Consider the following 25,035-nt stretch of genomic DNA (forward strand, 5'->3'; position numbering starts at 1 on the left):
AAAACCTCCAAATATAATCGATGGACTTTTTCCAATAGAGTTGATACTATGAACTTCAGGTTGTTTCCTCGGAAAGTGTACCATATGCCCATTACCATTAACATGAAGGTGACATTGCCTTTAGTTCTATCAATAATAGCCCCTGCAGTATTCAAGAAGGGTCTTCCAAGAATAATAGACATACTATCGTCCTCGGGAATATCAAGAATAACAAAGTCCGTTAAAATAGTAACGTTTGCAACTACAACATGCACATCCTCACAAATACCGACATGTATAGCAGTTGATTTATCAGCCATTTGCAACGATATTTCAGTAGGTGTCAACTTATTCAAATCAAGTCTACGATATAAAGAGAGAGGCATAACACTAACACCGGCTCCAAGATCACATAAAGCAGTTTTAACATAGTTTCTTTTAATGGAGCATGGTATAGTAGGTACTCCTAGATCTTCAAGTTTCTTTTGTATTCCACCTTTAAAAGTGTAATTAGCAAGCATGGTGGAAATTTCAGCTTCTGATATCTTTCTTTTATTAGTAACAATATCCTTCATGTACTTAGCATAAGGGTTCATTTTAAGCATATCAGTCAAACCCATACGCAAAAAGATAGGTTTATTCATTTCAGCAAAGCACTCAAAATCCTCATCATCCTTTTTCTTGGATGGTTTAGGAGGAAAAGTCATGGGTTTCTGAACCCATGGTTCTCTTTCTTTACCGTGCTTCCTAGCAACAAAATCTTTCTTATCATAACGTTGATTCTTTGATTGTGGGTTATCAAGATCAACAACAGGTTCAATTTCTATATCATTATCATTACTAGGTTGAGTATCATTAGGAACATTATCATTAACATTATCACTAGTTTCAGGTTCATTACCAGATTGTGTTTCAGCATCAGAGATAGAAATATCATTTGGATTCTCAGGTGTTTCAGTAATAGGTTCACTAGAAGCATGCAAATTCCTATCATTTTTCTTTTTCTTCCTTTTAGAAGGACTAGGTGCATCTATATTATTTCTCTGAGAATCTTGCTCAATTCTCTTAGGATGGCCTTCAGGATACAAAGGTTTCTGAGTCATTTTACCACCTCTAGTCATAACTCTAACAAAATTATCATTATCCTTACTATTCAATTCATTGAGCAAATCATTTTGAGCTTTAAGTACTTGTTCTACTTGAGTGGTAACCATAGAAGCATGTTTACTAATAAGTTTTAGTTCACCTTTGACATTAGACATATAATCACCCAAGTGTTCAAGCATATTTGAATTGTATTTCAATTGTCTACCAAAATAAGCATTAAAATATTCTTGCTTACCCATAAATTTATCAAACTCATCTAAGCATGGGCTAGCAAATTTAGTAAATGGGATTTCAGCTTTATCATATCTATAGAGAGAATTTACCTTTACTACCTTTGTCGTGTTATCAAGACCATGCGTTTTTTCATAGGTAGAGGATTAAGATCATATGTTTCTTAATCAGGAGGTAAATTAAGACCATGTATTTCTTCAATAGGAGGTAAATTCTTAACATCTTCAGCTTCAATACCTTCTTCTTTCATAGATTTCTTTGCCTCTTGCATATCTTCAGGACTGAGAAATAGAATACCCCTCTTCTTCGGAGTGGGTTTAGGAATAGGCTAAGGAATTGGGTCCGGAGGTGTCCAATTATTTTGATTTGTCAACATATTATTCAATAGAATTTCAACTTCATCCGGTGTTCTTTCCCTGAAAACGGAACTAGCACAACTATCTAGGTAATCTTTGGAGGCATTAGTTAGTCCATTATAAAAGATATCAAGTATTTCATTTTTCTTAAGAGGATGATCAGGCAAAGCATTAAGTAATTGGAGAAGCCTCCCCCAAGCTTGTGGGAGACTCCCTTCTTCAATTTGCACAAAATTATATATATCCCTTAAAGCAGCTTGTTTCTTATGAGTAGGGAAATATTTAGCAGAGAAGTAATAAATCATATCCTGCGGACTACGCACACAACGAGGATCAAGAGAATTAAACCATATCTTAGCATCACCCTTTAATGAGAACAGAAATACTTTAAGGATATAAAAGTAACGAGTTCTCTCATCAGTCGTGAACATGGTGGCTATATCATTCAATTTAGCAAGATGTGTCACAACAGCTTCAGATTCATAGCCATGAAAAGGATCAGATTCAACCAAAGTAATTATATCAGGATCAACAGAGAATTCATAATCCTTATCGGTAACACAGATAGGTGAACTAGCAAAAGCAGGGTCAAGTTTCATTCTAGCATTTAGAGATTGCTTGTTCCATTTAGCTAATAACCTCTTAAGTTCGTATCTATCTTTGCAAGCTAAAATAGCTAAAGAAGCTTCTTGATCAAAAACATAACCCTCAGGAATAACAAGTGATTCTTCATCATCACTTTCATCAGTATTATCAGATTCAATATTTTCAATCTCTCTAGCCCTAGCTAGTTGTTCATCAAGAAATTCACCAAGTGGCACAGTAGTATCAAGCATAGAAGTAGTTTCATCATAAGTATCATGTATAGTGGAAGTGGCATCATCAATAACATGCGACATATTAGAACGAATAGCAGAAGCAGGTTTAGGTGTCGCAAGCTTACTTAAAACAGAAGGTGAATCAAGTGCAGAGCTAGATGGCAGTTCCTTACCTCCCCTCGTAGTTGAGGGATAAATCTTAGTTCTTGGATCTTTCAAGTTCTTCATAATGACAAGCAGATATAAATCCCAAGTGACTCAAAGAATAGAGCTATGCTCCCCGACAACGGCACCAGAAAATAGTCTTGATAACCCATAAGTATAGGGGATCGCAACAGTTTTCGAGAGTAAAGTATTCAACCCAAATTTATTGATTCGACACAAGGGGAGCCAAAGAATATTCTCAAGTATTAGCAGGTGAGTTGTCAATTCAACCACACCTGGAAACTTAGTATCTGCAACAAAGTGTTCAGTAGCAAATTAATATGATAGTAGTGGTAACGCTAGCAAAAGGTAACAGTAGTAAAAGTAATGTTTTTGGTATTTTGTAGTGATGATAGCAATAGCAACGGAAAAGTAAATAAGCGAAGAACAATATGTGGAAAGCTCGTAGGCAATGGATCGGTGATGGAGAATTATGCCGGATGCGGTTCAGCATGTAACAATCATAACCTAGGGTGACACAAAACTAGCTCTAGTTCATTAATGTAATGTAGGCATGTATTCCGAATATAGTCATACGTGCTTATGGAAAAGAACTTGCATGACATCTTTTGTCCTACCCTCCTGTGGCAGCGGGGTCCTTACAGAAACTAAGGGATATTAAGGCCTCCTTTTAATAGAGTACCGGAACAAAGCATTAACACATAGTGAATACATGAACTCCTCAAACTACGGTCATCACCAGTAAGTATCCTGATTATTGTCACTTCGGGGTTAACGGATCATAACACATAATACGTGACTGTAGACTTGCAAGATAGGATCAAGAACACTCATATATTGATGAGAACATAATAGGTTCAGATCTGAAACCATGGCAATCGGGCCCTAGTGACAAGCATTAAGCATAGCAAAGTCATAGAAACATCAATCTCAGAACATAGTGGATACTAGGGATCAAACCCTAACAAAACTAACTCGATTACATGATAGATCCCATCCAACCCATCACCGTACAGCAAGCCTACGACGGAATTACTCACGCACGGCGGTGAGCATCATGAAATTGGTGATGGAGGATGGTTGATGATGACGATGGCGACGGATTCCCCTCTCCGGAGCCCCGAATGGACTCCAGATCAGCCCTCCCGAGAGGTTTTAGGGCTTGGTGGCGGCTCCGTATCGTAAAACGCGATTAATCCTTCCCTCTGATTTTTTCTCCCCGAAACACAATATATAGAGTTGGAGTTGGAGTCGGAGAGGCACCAAGGCGCCCACGAAGTAGGGGGCGCGCCCCCCACCCTCGTGGACAGGTGGTGGACCCCCTGGCCTTCATCTTTTGCAGGTATTTTTTATATTTTCCAAAAAGTTGCTCCATGAAGTTTCAGGTCATTCCGAGAACGTTTGTTTCTGCACATAAATAGCACCATGGTAATTCTGCTGAAAACAGCGTCAGTCCGGGTTAGTTCCATTCAAATCATGCAAGTTAGAGTCCAAAACAAGGGCAAAAGTGTTTGGAAAAGTAGATACGACGGAGACGTATCAATCAAATGGCAGCTTTCTTCTTCACACGCCGGCGCCTTGCGCGACGGGTCACGCCGCGGGGTCTCGCACCTCAGCTCAAGGGCATAATCTTGATGGGGAGGTGGAGGAGGTGCTCCGTGGTCTACATCACCCGCAGCAGGCGGCAGGCGAGGCAGCGAGAGAGACGGTGCAGGAGAGCCCCGGCGGCGCTGACGAGCTCGGCGATGTGGTCCAGCCAGTCTTCATAGAGGTCGTCGACGGGGCGGTAGCGCAGGAGCTCGTGTGCCATGAGCAACGTAGGCTTCGCGTCCGCCGGGCCGCGACGAGCTTGGGACGTTGAACCGGCTAGAGTCAGCGACAGGGTGGCCGTGCGCCCATCACGCCGCACGAAGGGGTGCAGCGACGAAGCTTGCTGCTCGTGCCCCGCCGGGCCGGTGGCGGCGGGCGATGGAGAACAACGAGGTGGCCCACTGGCAGACGCCATCTAGGCGACGCGAGTGGCGAGGGCAGCCCGACGCTCAGCATGGGCTCAACTTGCGGCAACCATGGAAGCGGTGGAGCGGTGGCGAGTCGACCGGCGGAAGAGAGGCTCCGACGCACCCCTACCTGGCGCACCAAATGTTAGATTTCGGGTTCCGCAGACCCTTGAGACGTTCGAACTCTAGGGTGCGTGCGAAGAACTCGTCCTTCCCAGTCTGCCTGCTTGCTAATCTCACGGCATAGCTGGACGAACTCAAGGAAAAGAGACACGGTAGTTTACCCAGGTTCGGACCACCTTGAGGTGTAAAACCCTACTCCTACTTTGTGGTGGATTGGTCTCGAGGGTATGAGGATGAACTAGTATAGTGGGAGAATGACCTTAGGAGGAGGGGTGTTCTTGTGCTTGATGAGCTGGTGGGTGTGAGGATGACCTGAATGATCTGTCCCCTAATATGGCGGTGGTGCAGCTCTATTTATAGTAGCCTTGGTCCTCCTCCCAAATGTAGGCAGGAAGGGATCCCACAACGGCCAAATTCGAAGGGTGACAACTAGTACATGCTATCCTGACAAAAGTGGTCTTCACCTGCAAAAGCCTCTGGTGCTGACGCCGCGGTGGGCTCGGCGATGACCTCCATCTTGCCATCCTGGAGGTCTTGGTCTTGTTGCATGGGAATAGAAACCTTTGGTTGATTCCTCGGGACTCCGCGCTAGCTCTTGCCTCCTTAGAACCAAAGAGGAAACTGGTACACTGCGTTTGCTAGCGCCCGCCTAGCCTTGGTGGTCATGGCCCACGTCATCCGAACCTCGCGAGGTGAACCTTGCATAGAAATCTCCACTCCTTGGGAGCCAGCCTTGGGAGGCCACCCCTGTGGAGGTCTTGGGGTCGTCCGCCTCGCGAGGCTTGGCCCCTCGCGAGAGTTGTTGATGTTGAAGTTGGGCCGTACCAGGCCATCGATGGAGCCACGCGCTGGGCCGCAGGCAGGCAAGTCTGGGTACCCCGTTCCTAGAACACCGACATTCTTTTGGGGTATGAAGAAATGAAACGTATAACTGAGGGTATTCCAAAATTTAATCTCGAGAGATTTCTTGATTTTGATCTAGAGGAAATTTATATGTTTTGTATGGTAAATTGCATTGAGAATCCTTATATTGCCAACTATCTAAAGACAAGAAAAAAAATAGAATATGAGGAGAGTACTAATGAAAGGGAAAATATTTCCCAATACCCTCCTAGTGTTTATTATGATGAATCAGGCAACAAGTGCCAAGTAAGACCTTTGGGATGGTCTATGGTGATAGTTGATTTGATCTTGCTGAAAAAGAAAAACTTCTGCGCTCAGGAAAATAGTTGACATTTTTAATAGAAGCGTGATAAAATATTGATTATTTTGTGAGAAGATTAAAAGACAAATTTCCTAGGTTGTCCTAATTTTTCAGAATTTTTGGAGTAGCAGAAGTTTGGTTGGAGTACAGATTACTACAGACTGTTATGTTTTTTGACAGATTCTATTTTTAATGCATAGTTTGCTTGTTTCCTAGTTTCTATGGCTTATGTTACTCAATATAAATTGTGGAAATGATATTATTGTCGGATGTGGGGTTCCGGCAAACCCTTAAGGTTCAAACACTCGGGTGCGCGCGAAGTCTTTTCCTCCCACCGATCTACACCCTAGCTCGCTAAGATCTCGCGGACACACTCAACGAACTCGCAACACAGAAAGACACAAGATTTATACTGGTTCCGGCCACCGTTGTGGTGTAATACCCTACTCCAGTGTGGTGGTGGTGGATTGCCTCTTGGGCTAATGATGAACAATACAAGGGGAAGAACCGCCTCCTGAGGTTGAGGTGTTCTTGTGCTTGGTGGGTGTGTGGTTGAGGATGATCTTGTCTCCCCTCATATGGTGGTGGCTAGTCCTATTTATAGGGGCCCTATTCCTCTTCCCAAATATTGAGTGGGAAGGAAGCCAACAACGGCGGGCTAATTTGAAGGGGGGCAGCTAGTACAAGCCATCCCGACAAAGGTGGTCTCCGCCTGCGAAAGGCTCTGGTGGTGACGCCGTCTTGGGCTCCACGATGACCTCCGTCTTGCCATCCTTCTGGTCTTGGTCTTGTTGCACCAATATGGCAACCTTTTCCTGATGCCTCGATACTCCTTGCCTGCGCTGGTCTCCTTAGCACCAAAGAGGAAACAAGGACGCTACGCGCGCTGGCGCCCGCCTGGTGTCGATCATCATGGCTCACGTCACGAGAGCCTCGTGAGGTTCGCCCCGCCTTGATATCTCCGTTCCTCATGAGCCTGCCCGATTAGGCTACTCTAGAGGAGGTCTTGTGTCGTCCGCCCCGCGAGGCCTGGCCCCTCGCGAGGATCTTGGATGCCTTGTTGATGAAGACGGGCCGTACGGCCTGCTGGCTTAGCCACGCCGCGGGCCGTAGGCAGGCAAGTCTAGGGACCCCCGTTCCTAGGACGCCGACTGTAGCCCCCGGGCCCAAGGTGCGCTCAGGCTTGGCTTCGGGGCGAAGCCAAGGGCCAAGTACGGAGCACCGCAGGCCCCAAAAGCATGCGGCCACAGTTGACGCGTGACAGTTGATTGGACGTGGGCGTCTCCGCTTCCCCACGCTGCCCTTGAATCCGCCTGGCTATGCGGCCCCCGCCTCTTGCACAACTATTCTTCCTTTTCACGCCTGGTTCTTCCAATCTCCCTGCTTCCTCGAGGCCCTGCTCTGCCCTCCCAATCTGACTTGTGCTTCGCTTGCTTCACCACCATGGCGCCGAAGCAAGCCGAAAAGGGGAAGAAACCTCTGTCTCCACCAACTGCGCCTCCATCCTTCGAGCTGGCGCTCGGTCAGCCTCGGGTGCTCAACGACGAGGCCATGGACAAGGTGCGCCCCATGCTTGCTTCCAGTTTCAACGAGTGGGGAGAGACGATGTCTTGGACCGCATCTCGCGCACGCACGGCTCGGGCAGTCACCGAGGTTCCGATCTTCATTGAGGCCCTCTGGGCTGGCCTGATTCCTCCCTTCTCCGCCTTCTTCAACGCGGTGCTCGAGCATTATCAGATCCACTTGCTCCATCTCGACCCTCAATCTGTGACCCTTCTTACCGTCTTCACCTTCTTGTGCGAGGTCATGGTGGGCATCGCTCCTTCCATGGCACTCCTCCGCCACTTCTTCTCGTTGCATCTCACCGGTCCCCAGCAGAGCTCGGGGTGCGTGGGCTTCCAGGCCGTGGCCGCGACGGCGGGCGCGGGGATCGAGTTCAAGCTTCCTTCATTGATGAGCGAGTTCCGCATACGATGGGTGTTTGTTGACGTCGGCGTGCTCAACCCTCTGCTCCAAGTTCCGGTGGGGCCCGCTGTTCCAATCTCCGGCTGGTGCCATCAGAAGCTCACGAGCCCCCGCCTTGCCCCCGTCTGGGCCAGGCTGAGGTGGTTGAAGGACCTCGGTGTGACTGTGCCCATGGTGGTGAAGGAGTTTGTCCGGCGTCGAGTCGCTCCACTTCAGCGCCACTCCCGCCCGATGTGGGACTTGCTCCGCAGCCAGGATAACATGAGGTTTCAGGAGAAGGGGCTTCCTCTTGCGGCGCGGTAAACAGTGCTCACGGTCCTATCGGGTGTCCCTTTGCCGGATGAGATGCCCAAGATTAGTTGCCTGTTGTACCGCTACGAGAACAAAGCCGCATTTTCCGTGAGCATGCCTTCCTTTGACGAGTGGGGGTTGCGCCCAATTGGCTAGGTGGGGGCCCTGCGAGAACCCCGTCGTTGTGGTTCCCTTCCTCGCCGCCGGTGCCGAGCTTGACCCAGGTAACGGTGCGGGGGAGCAAGCTTCGACGGGGGCCGACGGCTTGAGTGCTGAGGAGCACCTGCCGAGTGGTGATCTAGGGGCATCGTCCTCGGGGGCCTATGACCCCCCTCCTAAGGCATTGGTTGCTGAGGAGCCGCGGCGTGCGGCTCCCGAGGCTGAGGCTCCAGGAGCCTCGGGAGGTTGCAGCGAGAGGGCGCTGGGCTGTTCGCCACGACCAGGCTCCCCTGAAGCCATCCCTCTCAATTCCTCTTTGGCTCTGCCTCGCACCGGCCGTCACATCCAGCGCTTCGGTCGTTTCTGTGTGGACTTCGAGGAGCTCCGCAAGAGGAAGGGATCCCCCAGCGGCAGCAATATCTTCGGGCCGTTGAAGCGGCGAAAGTACATCGCCATTGACGCGTAAGCATCTTATTGCCGTGACTTCTTGTATGTGGTCTTCTTATCCTGACGTCTGTCCTTCAGGGCTCCCTTCGTTAAAGATGTTCCGTCTTTCGAGAGGCGGCCTCCTCCTTCATCAACTCCCCCATCGGCCTTGAGCATTCCTGGCCTGCCTGCCGCCTTCGGAGCGGGGTCGGTCGGGGGAGCGTCCCCGTCTTCGTGGCGTGCTAAATCCGTGGTTTGGCCGCCTCTCCTCCACGGTCTAGCGTGGAGCTGGGCGGGCGTTCCCAAGACTCCTCCCTTGCTCATGAACAGCCGCTGGCTGACTTTGATCCTTGGTTCCTCTTCAAGCGGCGAGCCCCGATCAGCTTGGGCTCCTCGCGAGGACGGGCCTGTGTCAGGCGCGGTGTCAGCCCACAGCCCCCAGCCGAGAGGTAGCATGCCACTTGGCGCTCCGCCCGCAGCCCCCGAGGTGGAGGACGAGGCAGGTCGAGCATTCGAGCTCGAGCGCAGGCGGAGCGTAGTTCGCCATGAGCTCTTCCAGGAGGCGATGGGCGCGATGAGCCGCCTTGGTGAAGAGCTCGCTGGTGTCGATTCGCGTCTTGAGGCTGAAGGTCTCCGGCTGGTGGAGGAGCGGCGTAAACTAAGGGTGGCCATCAACCTCGGTCGGTATCAGCGTGACCTCGAGAATGCGAAGGCCGAGGCGTCCCTCAAGATCACCCATGAAGCCCGCTCGCGAGCCTTGGAGGAGGCTCGCGAGGCTGCGGAGGAGCACGCGCGGGGGCTCCAGGCCTGGAGCATGTCCCGTGAGCAATAGGTGGAGGCGCGCGGGGCCGCTCTTGCATCGCTGAGGGGGACGCCCGTGGACGAAGAAGAGGTCCGGAAGCACGAGGACGCACTGGCCCTGGAAGCCTGGAGCGCAGCCTCGAGCTCGAGCAACTGGACACGAGGGAGCGTCAAGTTGCTCAAGCAGAAGATGTCGTCGGGGCCCACGAGGCCGGAGTCGAGGAGGAGATCAATCGCCGGGTGGCCGAGGTTCGCGCAGATCTGGAGGGTAGGTATGACTTGAAGCTGAAGCTTGCGGGTGTGGAGGATGCGGGCAGGGCCGCCGCCCTCAGGCCCAGGTTGGATGAGGCCGAGAGGCGCGCGGAGGCCACGGCCGCCGCCCTAGTTTCGGCGCAGGCGGACTTGGCCTCCTCCCGCGTCGAGCTGCTTTCTCTCCGGAGGCGAGTTGATGATGCTGAGGCCGTCGCGTGGCGAAACAGGGAGGAAGTGCTCCAGCGCCGGACGCTGGAGCGCGAGCATGCTCCTATGCTTCAAGACCTCCGGAACAGGGCCAACACCGCCCAGGGTTTCATCTGTGACGAGAATGCCCCAGCCCCTCACTCAAATGACTACGCCAGACACCTGACCTTCTTTACCGAGGTGGTGACGCGTCTGGAGGCTCGATCTGCCAGAGCTCGCCAGCTTGTGGAGAAAAGGGGTCGTGGCCTGCTTGACGCGCTTTCTCCTATGTCTTCAACCACCTTATGAATGCTGACCCCAACTTCAATTTCGACGCCGCAATTGCCCCCGTACCCACGGTGGTCCGGGGCGACCTGGCATGTTGGGTAGAGTACAATGTGGACGCGCTAGTCAGGGCCTTCACCTCGGAGGATGACGCGATGGTGGTCATCGCAGACGAAGGTGACATGGTCGACGACGGTGATGTGGGCGTCGCCGACGGCGGCGATGATACCGGCGAAGATGATGACGATGCGAGTGACGCGTCCGCGGGTGATGTAGCGAGTGATATTTCTGGCTGATCCCATGTTCTCCAGTCGTTTCACCCTGCACGCAAAACATGGGCGTGGCCCTTGGAAGACTTGTAAGAGCATTTTGAGAGGGGAAGCCCCTCATGTAAGCAAATGGTAGTTTTACTTTCCTATGGGATGTGGGTATGTGTCCTCTGAACTCGTGGAGCCAGGGGCGAGCTTTCCATCATGGTTTACCTTAGTCAGCGCCAGCCTCTGGCTGGATCATGAAGCGACGAGTTTCTGAGAATCCTGCGGAGCTTATCGCCCCGTCTGAGGGGGCCCAGCAAGAGGCGTGCACCAGCCGCAGTACTGGCGCATGCTTGACGAGCGTTTGCTCCGCGCGGTCCAGCTCAAGAGGAGCTTGCGAGGGAAAGGTGATGGACATGAGTCCCAAACCAAACGAGATCCAGAAGGCAAGAAATGGCTCAAACGAGAAAAGGCACCCCCCGCGCACGTCGATAAAAATTCGGCTTGAACTTAAATCCAGATCCAGAAAGCAAAGCCACAGAAAGAGAGATCCAAAGCAAAAGGCCGCGTCAGGCACCTAGTCTAGTCTTCCGGTCTTCAAGTCTTCTCACTAGCACGGAGCTAAGTGCTGCCACTAGGCATGGGAGGGATCCCCAGGGCCTGAGGCCGACGCTCCTGAGACTCCGGGGCATGTACGGCCCCAACTCATTATTACGTGAGAGTGTCACGGGCGGCGAGCTTCATAGGCACTGGATCTTCTTCATAGGTACTGGCCTTGCTTCATATCGCCAGACGAGGGCCCTGCCTTGCGCCACCCTTGATCTCCTTTGAGCCGACCGGTCACCAGGACGGCACAAAAGAGGGAAGGGGACGCCAGCGTTTCCCTCAGCGACCACAGGTCCTCTGCCGGGGGAAGGGTCATCGAAGCCTCCCCGACAGAGGGCCTACCTCCGGGTGTCCCCTGGCTTCGCGTGCCTCGAGGAGGGGCCTGGCTCCCGACCCCTCTCCTGCTGCCACAAGCGCGATCCTCCCGCCGTCAGGGAGGCCATCGAGCTGGGGCCGCTGGCCATTGTGGTGACCTGTTCCTCCTGCGACTCATGGTTAGCGTAAGCTTGCTCCTGAGGATTTAGGGGTACCCTGTAGTGGTCGTGGCACACGCGGTCGTGGTGGTTCCCCGATAGCTCCTGGAAGGCTTCGACTCCTAAAGTCCCTTCTTCCCAATCTTCTCCAACGAACGAGCCGGGGTCGTCCTCCGGCGCGTACTCCTAGTCCGTCATGCGGGGCACGTAGGCTTCCGGGGCCGTTACCCCGAGCACCTCGCCATGATGCCCCACACTCCACGTCGCCCGGCCCAGCATGACGTCCTGGGTGTGATAGCACGGCGTCCCGCTTGGGCCATGGAAGGCGATGCTTGTGGTCATGTTTGTTGCAGGTGGTATGGGGCGACAGAGCCCCAGGTGCCGCCGGCCATGCTGGTGTTGACGAAGCCCCCTGGCGCACCTGATGGCACGTGGTCGCGGCATGGTCTGCCGTGGATCGCCGCAGCGGCCTAAGGAGGAAGCTGATGGCAAAAGGGCGGGGCTCCCGAGGCCGCCGCGTCCAGCAGCTCAGCAACGTGTTCCAGCAGTTCGTCCCGGCCGCTTTCCATCAGCCGGCACAGCAACAGCTCCCTTGCCACGGTGAGTGCTGCCCGCGTGTTTGCCTATTCCCGCCGTGACTGCGGCGCCGTCTGGCCTGTCGTGGAGTGAGGGTAGACGACGCGTGGCCGCGTCGCCCGCGCCCCGCTGGATTGGGCAGCGCTCGAGCCGCCTAGAGCGCGGGGTTGAGGTCTTCATAGGCGGGCGGCGCCGACCGGGCTGGCCAGGCTACCCAACAGCCGGACTCAGCTCTTGGGTCATCGGACATCACGGCCGCAGAGCGTCTGAAGTCGATTGGCGGGGAAGAAACTCCGGCGCACCCCTACCTGGTCCGCCAAATGTCGGATGTGGGGTTTCGGCAAACCCTTAAGGTTCGAACACTGGGGTGCGCGCGAAGTCTTTTCCTCCCACCGATCTACGCCCTAGCTTGCTAAGATCTCGCGGACAAACTTGGCGAACTCGCAACACAGAAAGACACAAGATTTATACTGGTTCGGGCCACCGATGTGGTGTAATACCCTACTCCAGTGTGGTGGTGGTGGATTGCCTCTTGGGCTAATGATGAACAATACAAGGGGAAGAACCGACTCCTGAGGTTGAGGTGTTCTTGTGCTTGCTGGGAGTGTGGTTGAGGATGATCTTCTCTCCCCTCCTATGGTGGTGGATAGTCCTATTTATAGGGGCCCTGGTCCTCTTCCCAAATATTGAGCGGGAAGGGAGCCAACAACGGTGGGCAAATTTGAAGGGGGACAACTAGTACAAGCCATCCTGACAAAGGTGGTCTCCGCCTGCGAAAGGCTCTAGTTGTGACGCCGTCTTGGGCTCCATGATGACCTCCCTCTGGCCGTCCTTCTGGTGTTGGTCTTGTTGCACTGATATGGCAACCTTTGCCTGATGCCTCGGTACTCCTCGCCTGCGCTGTCCTCCTTAGCACCAAAGAGGAAACAAGGACGCTGCGCGCGCTGGCGCCCGCCTGGTGTTGATCATCATGGCTCACGTCACGAGAGGCTCGTGAGGTTCGCCCCGCCTTGATATCTCTTCTCCTCATGAGCCTTCCCGACTAGGCTAATCCAGAGGAGTTCTCGTGTCATCTGCCTCGCGAGGCCTGGCCCCTCGCAAGGGTCTTGGATGCCTTGTTGATGAAGACGGGTCGTACGGCCTGCTGGCTCAGCCACGCCGCGGGCCGCAGGCAGGCGAGTCTGGGGACCCCCGTTCCTAGGACACCGACAATGATATAGTAGGCATTGTGTGAGAACAATTATGAATCTTGTCTTTGACAGTACCAAAGTGGATGATTTGTCTTTATCATACTAACCTATCTCACAAAGTTCCGTTATGTTTTGTGTGATTGAAGTTTTCAAGTTTTGGGTGAGATATCGGTATGAGGAGAATAAGGAGTGACAAGACCCTAAGATTGGGGATGCCCAAGGAACTCCCAAGGTAATATTCATGGAAGATCCAAGCAACTAAGGTTGGGGATGCCCCGGAAGGCATCCGTTCTTTCGTCTCCAACAATATCGGTAACCTCACTTGGAGCTATGTTTTCATTCGTCACATGATATGAGTTTTACTTGGAGCACCATTTTATTTTGTTAGTATTTGCTTGCTATTATTTATAATAATGTTTTGCATCTTTTATTTCAATAAAAGTGACAATGATAGCCTTTACTATGCTTATTTTGCAAGTCTACATGTTGTTGTTTCAAAACAGAAAGTTTATCGCTGTCGCAAAAATTCCTGAGAAAATTCAGAATGTGATAAAATGTTGAAACTTTTTGCAAAATAATATTTGATAAATTTTCTACAGTGTGGTAATTTTTTTGACTTTTTGGAGTTACAGAAGTATGATTGTTCTTGCATTCTTTACAGACTGTACTATTTTGGCAGATTGCTGTTATGGTTACATTGTTTGCATGTGTTTGCTTGTTTAATGATTCTATTTGCGGATAGGAGTATCAAATATGCAGACGCATTTAGTATGCAATTTTAGATAATAATTTTAGTGATTTGCTACAGTAGAGAATAATAAGGTTTTGCATTGATTTATACTAACATATCTCATGAGTTCTTGTTGAGTTTTGTGTGTATGAAGTTTTTAAGATTTAGGGAAACCGTGATATAAAAGGAATTAAGGAGACACAAAAACTCAAGCTTCGGGATGCCGAAGGCATCCTAAGATAATATTTCAAGAAGTCTCAAGCATCTAACCTTGGGGATGCCCCAGTAGGCATCCCACCTTCCTTCATCAACAATTATCGGTTATTATCGGTTGATCCTATGTTTTTGCTTCTTCACATGATGTGTGCTATTCTTGGAATGTCATTTTGTCTTGTTTTGCTTGCTGTTTTAATAAAATACTTAGATATGAAAGTTTTTAATTAAGAGAGAGTCCTCAAATAGCTACCCATTTACTTAACTACTCGTTTGATCTTCACTTATATCTTTTTGGAGTATCTTGTCATTTACTCTTGTGTTTCACTTATATCCTATGAGTAAATTGTTGAATAAATTGAATATAATGAAGCTGAAATTATATGTTCACATCATGCCTAATGGTAGCTGCACATTGGGTTTAGAAAGTGAAATCTTTTGAAGTTTGACAATCACAGTATTGGTCATACAAGCAATTCATGAGTGATTAGTAGAAGGAAGCGAACTTTCACATGCAAATACACTATCTTGGAACTCTTTTGTGATTGTGAGCCCCCATCAAAATATTATATGCCAAAATTGTTGATGTTGGACAAGGAAGACAATGTAATGATTCATGTTTGTTCATATTCACATAGAATTTATATTCCCATAGATCCTTCAACATGTGGTGCTTGCCCCCCATCTTTGCTAGCCAAAAATTCTGCACTAAGTAGAGATACTACTTGTGCATCCAAAAACCCTGAAACCCAAATCTTATTTTCAAGAGTCCACCATACCTACCTAAGGATTGAGTAAGATCCTTCAAGTAAGTTGTCATCGGTGCAATAGAAGATCATTTAGTGTAAGACAAAATTGAGTGTTGTACGAACTTGTGATGGCAAAGAATAAAAGCGACAGACTGCATACTAAAGGTTGCTATCATAAGGGGCAATATAACGTGATGTTATTTTGCACTAAGGGATTGAGCATACAAACAAAAAGCGCATGGCAACCTCTACTTCCCTCAGCGAAGGGCCTACCTTTTACTTTTATGTATTTACTTTCATGCAAGAGTCAAGGTTATTCTCTCTATTCCTATTTATTTTTCTCTTTTGGCAAGCATCATGTGGTGAGGAAAGATCTAGGCACATATATCCAGTTGGATGTGGGTAGCACGAGTTATTATAGTTGACATCACCCTTGAGGTGAATACGTTGGGAGGCGAAATTATATGCCCCTATCTTTCTATGTGTCCGGTTGAAACGTTTTGCTTATGTGTATGCGGTGAGTATTAGAAATCATAGAAGACTATATGATGGTTGAGTATGTGGAGCTCTTACTTAGACTCTGTTGAATAAGTTCAATTGTAATTGTTTGGTGACTAAGAATATAGGTTGTTGAGTTTCAAGGGAATTCATTGTTTGAACCTAAACATGTGAATTGGTTGCTACTTTGTCATGATGAGTTTTATGAGAAAGAGTTGTTGTTATGATGCTAGGGGAAGTGATTGAATTATCATTGATCAAACTTGTGCACTTTTCTAGCATTCACACTTCATAAATTATTTCTTTTATCATTTACCTACTCGAGGACGAGTAGGAATTAAGCTTGGGGATTCTAATACGCCTCCAACGTATCTATAATTTATGAAGTATTCATGCTGTTATATTATCATTATTGGATGTTTTACAATCATTTTATAGCAACTTTCTATCATTTTTTGGAACTAATCTACTGACCCAGTGCCCAGTGCGAGTTGCTATTTTTTGCTTGTTTTTTACATCGCAGGAAATCAATATCAAACAGAGTCTAACCACCGTGAAACTTTTTTTGGATTTTTATGGACCAGAAGACATCCAATGGGCCAGAGGAGCACCTGGGGGGTGCCCCGAGGGGGGCACAACCCACCAGGGGACGCCTGGGGGCCCACACGCGCCCAGGTTGGTTCTGCCCACGTCAGTGGCCTCTCGTACCCCCTCTTCGCCCTATAAAGCGTCAAATATTCCAAAAACACTCAGGATTACCCTAAATTAGAAGTTCCACCGCCGCAAGGCTCTATAGCCACGAGAAACCAATCTAGACCCCATTTCGGCACCCTACCGGAGGGGGGAATCATCACCGGTGCCCATCTTCATCACCTTGGCGACCACCACGATGAGGAGGGAGTAGTCCACCCTCGGGGCTAAGGGTTTGTACTAGTAGCTATGTGTTTAATCTCTCTCTCTCTCGTGTTCTTGAGATATCATGATTTTGATGTATCACGGGCTTTGTTAATATAGTTGGATCATATGGTGTTTCCCCTCTCTATCTTGTTGTGATGAATTGAGTTTCCCTTTGAGATTTCATTTTATCGGACTGAATACTTTTATGGATTTGAGTGCATTTGATATATGCCTTGCATATGAATACCCGTGGTGACAATGGGGTATTATTTTGATTCACTTGATATATGTTTTGGCACTCAACTCGCGGATTCTGGAGGTGGCATAGGGGTAATCTACGCATAGGGGTTGAAGCACGTTCTTGTCTTTGTTTCTCCGGTAGAAATCTTGGGGCACCCTTTGAGGTTCTTTGTGTTGGATTGAGTATTATCAATATGAAATTATTTGGTCTTATTTTAGTACGAACTCTTAGATAGAACGATCGGAAAGAATAGCTTCGAGGTGGTTTTGTACCCTACAAACGATTTCTTCTTATGTTCTCTGCTAGATAGGAACTTTGGAGTGATTCTTCATCGCACTTTGTGGGATGGTTATATGATCCAATTATATTAGCATTGTTGAGAGATAGCACTTGTGAAAGTACGGACCCTAGGCCTCATTTTCAAGCATTGCAATACCATTTTTGTGCCCTTTTACTATTGGTTACCTTTTTGTTTTTATAATTTTACATTGCAAAAACCAACATCTACTATCCATATTACACTTGTATCATCATCTCTTCGCTGAACTAGTGCACCTATACAATTTGCCATTGTATTGGTGTGTTGGGGACGCAAGAGACTTTTTACTATTTGGTTGTAGGGTCGTTTCAGAGAGACCATCTTCATCTTACGCCTCCCACTGATTGATAAACCTTAGGTCATCCACTTGAGGGAAAATTGCTACTGTCCTACAAAACTCTGCGCTTGGAGGCCCAACACGTGTCTACAAGAATAAAGTTGCATAGTAGACATCAGAATCCGCGACTGTTGCTTCCACCAAGGCAGACCTAGAGGCCCAGGAGGGCAAGTTGAATGAAGAGCTCATCATCGTCGGCAACGGCAACAAAGTCGATGCCCTCAAGGCCGAGGCATAGAAAATAGCCCTCATCCTAGAGGGGCTGGAGACGCAGCTCTCGTCCAAGGGCCAAGAACTTGCCAATGCCAATGACATAGTCCAGGACCTGAAGTCCAAACTTGCCGGGCTAGAGGAGAACGTCGAATTCACCAAGGAGCAAGAAAAGGCCTTGGTGGAGAAGCTAGCTGCTAAAGAAATCCTCCGGAAGGACGCTGAGGGCAAGCGTGATCAACTACAATAGATGCACTCCCTCTAGACGAACAAGTTGGTTGACATAGCGGAGCGCCTCACTTCTCAGCTCGCAGAAATGGACATGAGAAGCTGGAGCTTTCCCACTACTGAACATGAGGTCACCAGTGTCAGATTGACCAAGTTTTTTGATGGTCTGATCGAAGCACTGAAGACATATCATGAAGACCGGAACGTTTCCTTTGCCAATGAGTCCCGACAGTTCGCCTGTGGCGTACTTTATACTACGCTGGTCAGCGTTGTCCACCACAATCCGGGCCTTGACATCTCCAAGACCATCAAGAAGCTGCCAGCAAACACTAACATCCCCGTTTCCTACAAGGTCGTCGCCCCAATCGCCGACAAGGTCCTCAATGTTCCCAGGGTCCAAGGCGATCGCATCAACTAAGCTTGTCATCGTACCCAACACCGCGCTGCCATGAGAAAGAAACATTTGGCATTATGTTAGAAATGTGCTAATTTTGTGATGTAATATGACTTTGAATTATATGTATGGACTTATGCTATCCCTTTGTTTTACTCCGCTTTCTTTTTTTTGTATAATTGGGCACCCTACGCATGCCAGAACCTTTCCGGGGCAAATACTAGTCGTGAGCGCTTTGGGAATGGATCCCTAGCAGCCTGCTGGTAGAATTGCCGCTGTCAAGTTACCCTTCGACGTTTTCAATGCAGCCACTTGAGCTGTTGAGTGATAACCCACAAGTATAGGGGATCACAACAATTTTCGAGGGTAGAGTATTCAGCCCAAATTTATTGATTCGATACAAGGGGAGCCAAAGAATATTCTCAAGTATTAGCAGCTGAGTTGTCAATTCAACCACACCTGTGAACTTAATATGTGCAGCAAAGTATTTAGTAGCAAAGTAGTATGATAGTAGTGGTGACGGTAGCAAAAGTAATAGTTTTCGTTTTATAGTGATTCTAACAGTAGCAACGGAAAAGTAAATAAACGAAGATCAATATATGAAAAGCTCGTAGGCATTGGATCAGTGATGGATAATTATGTCGAATGCGATTCCTCATGCAACGGTTATAACATAGGGTGACACAGAACTAACTCCAGTTCATCAATGTAGTGTAGGCATGTATTCCGAATACAGTCATGCGTGCTTATGGAAAAGAACTTGCATGACATCTTTTGTTCTACCCTCCCGTGGCAGTGGGGTCCTATTGGAAACTAAGGGATATTAAGGCCTCCTTTTAATAGAGTACCGGACCAAAGTATTAACACTTGGTGAATACATGAACTCCTCAAACTATGGTCATCACTGGTAAGTATCCCGATTATTGTCACTTCGGGGTTAACGGATCATAACACACAACAGGTGACTATAGACTTGCAAGATAGTATCAAGAACTCATATATATTCATGAAAACATAATAGGTTCAGATCTGAAATCATGGCACTCGGGCCCTAGTGACAAGCATTAAGCATAGCAAAGTCATAGCAACATTAATCTCAGAACATAGTGGATACTAGGGATCAAACCCTAACAAAACTAACTCGATTACATGATAAATCACATCCAACCCATCACCGTCCAGCAAGCCTACGATGGAATTACTCACGCACGGCGGTGAGCATCATGAAATTGGTGATGGAGGAAGGTTGATGATGACGATGGCGACAGATTCCCCTCTCCGAAGCCCCAAACTGACTCCAGATCAGCCCTCCCGGGAGAGATTAGGGCTTGGCGGTGGCTCCGTATCGTAAAACGCGATGAATCCTTCTCTCTGATTTTCTTCTCCCCGAGCATGAATATATAGAGTTAGAGTTGAGGGTGGTGGAGCACCAGGGGGCCCACGAGGCAGGGGGCGCTCCCAGGGGGTAGGCGCGCCCCCTACCCTCGTGGACAGGGTGTGAGCCCCTGACCTTGATTCTTTCGCCAGTATTGTTTATATATTCCAAAAATATTCTCCGTTGATTTTCAGGTCATTCTGAGAACTTTTATTTCTGCACAAAAATAACACCATGGCAATTCTGCTGAAAACAGCGTCAGTCCGGGTTAGTTCCATTCAAATCATGCAAGTTAGAGTCCGAAATAAGAGAAAAAGTGTTTGGAAAAGTAGATACGATGGAGACGTATCAACTCCCCCAATCTTAAACCTTTGCTTGTCCTCAAGCAATTCAGTTGACAAACTAAAAGTGATAAAGAAAAAATTTTACAAACTCTGTTTGCTCTTGTTCTTGTAAATACGTGAAGCCAGCATTCAAGGTTTCAGCAAAGATTATGAACTAACCATAGTCACAATAACATTTAGGTCTCATGTTTATTCATATCAATGACATTATCAACTAGCGAGCAATAATAATAAATCTCGAATGACAACACTTTCTCAAAACAAGCATAATATGATACAACAAGATGGTATCTCGCTAGCCCTTTCTGAGACCGCAAAACATAAATGCAGAGCACTGCCCCTGAAGATCAAGGGCTGACTAGAAATTGCAATTCATTGCAAAAGAGATCTAGTCACAGTCATACTCAATATAAACTAATAGTAATGCATACAAATGACAGCGGTGCTCTCCAACTGGTGCTTTTTAATAAGAGGATGGTGACTCAACATAAAAGTAAATAGATAGGCCCTTCTCAGAGGGAAGCAGGGATTTGTAGAGGTGCCATAGCTCGATTTTGAAATAGAGATGAATAATATTTTGAGCGGTATACTTTCATTGTCAACATAACAACCGAGACATGTCGATATCGTCCATGCTACACACATTATAGGCGTTTCCCAAGCAGAATGGTAAAGTTTATACTCCCCCATCACCAACAAGCATCAATCCATGGCTTGCCCGAAACAATGGGTGCCTCCAACTAACAACAATCCTGGGGGAGTTTTGTTTGTAATTATTTTGATTTGGTTTGAGCATGGGACTGGGTGTCGGTGTCAAAGCCGGCAGATCTTGGGTAGGGGGTCCCGAACTATGCGTCTAAGGTAGATGGTAACAGGATATAGGGGACCCAGGTTCAGGCCCTCTCTATGGAGGTAATACCCTACTTCTTGCTTGATTGATCTTGATGAATATGAGTATTACAAGAGTTGATCTACCACGAGATTGAGATGGCTAAACCCTAAAAGCCTATCCTATATGACTATGGTAATTATTGTCCCCCCTCCGGACTAAGTCCTCCGGTTTATATAGACACCGGGAGGATCTAGGGTTACACAAGGTCGGTTACAAAGAAAGGAATCTACTTATTCGATCACCAAGCTTGCCTTCCACGCCAAGGAGAGTCCCATCCGGAACATGGGTGCAGTCTTCGGTCTTCGTATCTTCACAGCCCATTAGTCCGGCCCATGGCTAATAGGTCGGACGCCCGAGGACCCCTTAGTCCAGGACTGCCTTAGTAGCCCCCGAACCAGTCTTCAATGACGAGGTGTTCGACACATAGATTGTCTTCGGCATTGCAAGGCAGGTTCCTCCACCAATGACTTCCAAGTAGTGTGTTCGGCCTTCCATTTAATGTAGTACCCCTCGCTTCTGTGCATCAACAACTTCATTTTCCACGTGTCGAGCGAATGCGAGAGGTCAGGGTATTTTTGCACTTAACACCCCAAGCACGCGAGGGACAACGTCTATTTAACGGGATTGGATCCCAAATCCATTCAATATCTCGCGGAGAAAATCCTCAAAGTTTTGCTAGGAAAGAACACTCCAACATGTCTAGCGTCCCCAGACCCTCCTCCCGTCCCTGCGGCCCAGAAAGAGGCGAATGGGAGAAGTGCTCTATATCCCACCATCAGCTGGTGGGGCTGCAAACGCAGGGGTTTCTCCCCCCTGCGGATCTAGTCCCTGTTCGAGCAGGGTTGGCCTCCTTCAATGCCAAAACCCACGCGGAGGATTTCCCCAATCCATCCGCGGGGGAACAAGTGTGTTTCGTCCCCTATCTGCTAAGGGGTGTGGGATTTCCAATTCATCCATTCCTCCGAGGGCTTCTGGAATATTATGGCATCCAGCTACAGAACTTTACTCTAGCCTCCTTCCTGCACATTGCGGGTTACGTCGCTTTATGCAAACTATTCCTGGGTTGTGAGGCCTATTTTGAACTGTGGAGAACGTTATTCTGCCTTGTCCCGCGTAACCACGAGCGATCAATATTTGAAGTGGGCGGAGTCGAAATATGGCGCATTGCTGAGACCGGATACCTATCCAGCACACCAAAGAAGACTTCTGGAGAGTAGACTTCTGAGTTGTTCTACATCAAGGACGTCGCACTTCTAGACCCAGTCCAGAGGGGTCTTCCTGAGTTCACAAGTGCTCCTTTAAAGAAATGCCACAGCTGGCGCCCTCGGAGCCTCGGGGAAGAAGATAGTGCGGAGGTTCGCCAACTCCTGAGCAAGATAAGGATGCTCGCCCAGTCCGGATACACGATAGTCGAAGTAATGGCGACCTCCATAGTGCGGGGGGTCCAGCCACTCCAATACAGAGGACTTCCCATGTGGCACTATAATGGGGAAGATGGCGCCTCCTGCTGCGGCAGGAAAGGTCCAGACACCCCTGTCGCCCTGGCCAAAATATTGGGCGAACTATTCAAAGGGGAGGAAGAGGAGTTCTTGCGCACCAAGCACAGGGAAGGATACTCGATGTATAGTCCTCCTAGCTGGGTAAGCCCCCAACTCCTCTGCTCTACTCATTCTACTCCCTGAGCTATGTTCAACGAACATTAACCCATCCATTTATAACAGAACTGGCGAAAGACTTCCAAGGGGCTTTACAGCCCCGCCCCGTAGCCCGAGGGCCATAATCGGGACCTTGACCCCGGATCCGAAGAGGATCCGGATATATTTGTGGTGCTCGAGAATGGGGTGTTTTACCAAACGAGCGATCACGACATAGAACTGGCCATCATCACTGATTATCCCGGTCTTCTCCCCGCTTCACACGTAAGTAATCCGGAGATATTTCATCCGATAGAGTTTTCTCATACTGCCTCACCCACCGCATTGTCATGTGCTCAAAAGGGGAGGCGTTTGGCATGCCATGCTGCCCCAGGATTATCTTCGAAGAGAGTGGCCCCCATGTCGGGCTAGCCTTCGAAGAGGAAGGCAAACGAAGATAAGGCCGAGCCTTCATCAAAGAGGTATGGATTTTCAAATATCCACCTTGGCAGTCACGTCCAACTATGAGCTTTCTGTTTATCCTGTATCAGGAAAAAAAAAGTGTGCCGGACTATATCCGGGGGTCCGGCCTGTCATACTTCCCACAGCCAGGATCCAGATCCCGCCGTAAATATGGCGGCTGATGCGGGGGTAACACCGAACTGTCCTCCAGCCGAGGATTCGGATGATGTATCCGTCACTAACTCGGAAATGGAGAGCGCCATGAATCATCGGCGCCGCAGGGCCGTTTTACAAGACCCCGGCTTTTTAGAAGAGGCATTTAACGCCTTCAGCTCGGCTGATGCATACATCCGAGCTACTCGAGATGGGCTTAACAGAGCCACATAGCTGCATTTAAAAGATTTGCGGGTAAGTTTACTTTGTCTGAATATGATAACCATATGCCAGTAGCCCCCGAGACTTGAAGTGGTTGGTACAACTGATTTAAGTACCGTTGTATAACCAGGTTCTTACGGAGAAGAATGACCTACTAGCCTAAGAGCTAGAAAAGTGTTAGACGCAGCTAACTGCTGCCCGTGCCGAACTGGAGAAATCCAAGAAGGCTCACAAAAGCCATGATGGAGAAAAACAAGCTCTAGGATTCGAATACCCGATTGGGCCAGGAACTGAATGATGTACGGGCCCAGCTAGCTGACTCCATAAAGGAGGAAAAAGGCTGCGAGGCGGCATATTTGGTACGTGGTTGAACTAACCTTCGAATAACTCGAAGGTGGAGGAGACTGACACAGTTATGTCTGCAGGTATGCTGACTGGTCGTCCCGAAGAGGAGAGGTCCGGATTCTCAGGCGATCTGCTACAAGAGCTGTCGCTAGTGCACGAGCAGGCTCGGCAGGTGATGCGAAGTGTTGCCAAGGCCTTATGGCCATAGGCCTCCCATCTAGGAAAGATGGAGGAGCTTATACAGCTTTTCAAGGGAGCACGGTGGCGCTTTCAATTGTGGAAGATATCGGCTTGCGGGGAAGGTGCACGAGAAGCCCGGGCCATGGTGAAAACATGGTATACCAAGCTTAATCCGAATCATATGGCTCGGGGCGGACCTCTAGGGACAGATGGAAAAGAAGTTGCAGTTAATTTGGTATATGACCAAGTAGAAATAGCCGCCCAGTATTCCCAGCAGGATTGTAAGCTAGACAGCCTGCTGGACGGTATAGAGGAGGAAATTTTTTAGTCCAAATGACAATGTACCTTTCTTGACATATGTATGTCTAGCTGAATTATAAAACGATTGTCATGGCAGACCTTTTTGCTTCGACCTCTGGACCCGAAGGTGCAGAGTGTTTCCGAATACCTGAGCGGCAAAATAGACCGGGGTATGCGTGGAGACCAAGCGTAGGGGTCATAGTTGCTTGAACCGACAAGTTGTATCCGACTAGTTATCTTATATTACATTATGTAAGAAACATCTTCCAGAGAGAATAGTTCCGTGAAGGGTTCTTTTCCCTGGGTGTGCATGCGTTTATGTGCATGTCCGAACTGTGATTGAAAAAAATTGTAGTATAAGTAACTTCTGGGGGTTCATGATGGATTGAATGTGGAAAAATCTTTAATTCACCAACCGAATATTCCCTTAAGAACGCTAGCTTTCGGCCTCACCCAATCTGAGGTACACATCCGGATGACCCGGCAGTAACAATCGCAGAGGTGCTCCCTTTATGCCCTAGCCGAATTAATGGGAACGTAGCGCACAAGCACAGGAGCCAGGCAACCCACCTTGGCCAAAACTTAAGTCATATCGATGCATATAATGGCCAAGAAAAGGTACATATGGGAAAGGATGCATATGTGATGAGCTTAATGCTCGGAAAATAATAATAGCAAGCTTCTGTCCAAGAAGCCCCCAGGTGTAATGGACATACATATTTGAAGATGTGTCCGTCAGGGGTGTACGGTCTAGCTTCACGAAAGCTTTAAAGCTAAGGAGAGAAAACTAAAAGAGAGAAAAAATAATGGAAACAATAGGAAGAAGGAGACGAACACAGGGTTCGGTGCTAGGCATAGAATCGTCGAA

Source organism: Triticum urartu, chromosome 1A (genome assembly GCF_056163025.1).
Source record: "Triticum urartu cultivar PI428250 chromosome 1A, HENAU_Tu73, whole genome shotgun sequence".
In the NCBI taxonomy this organism is placed as follows: Eukaryota; Viridiplantae; Streptophyta; class Magnoliopsida; order Poales; family Poaceae; genus Triticum; species Triticum urartu.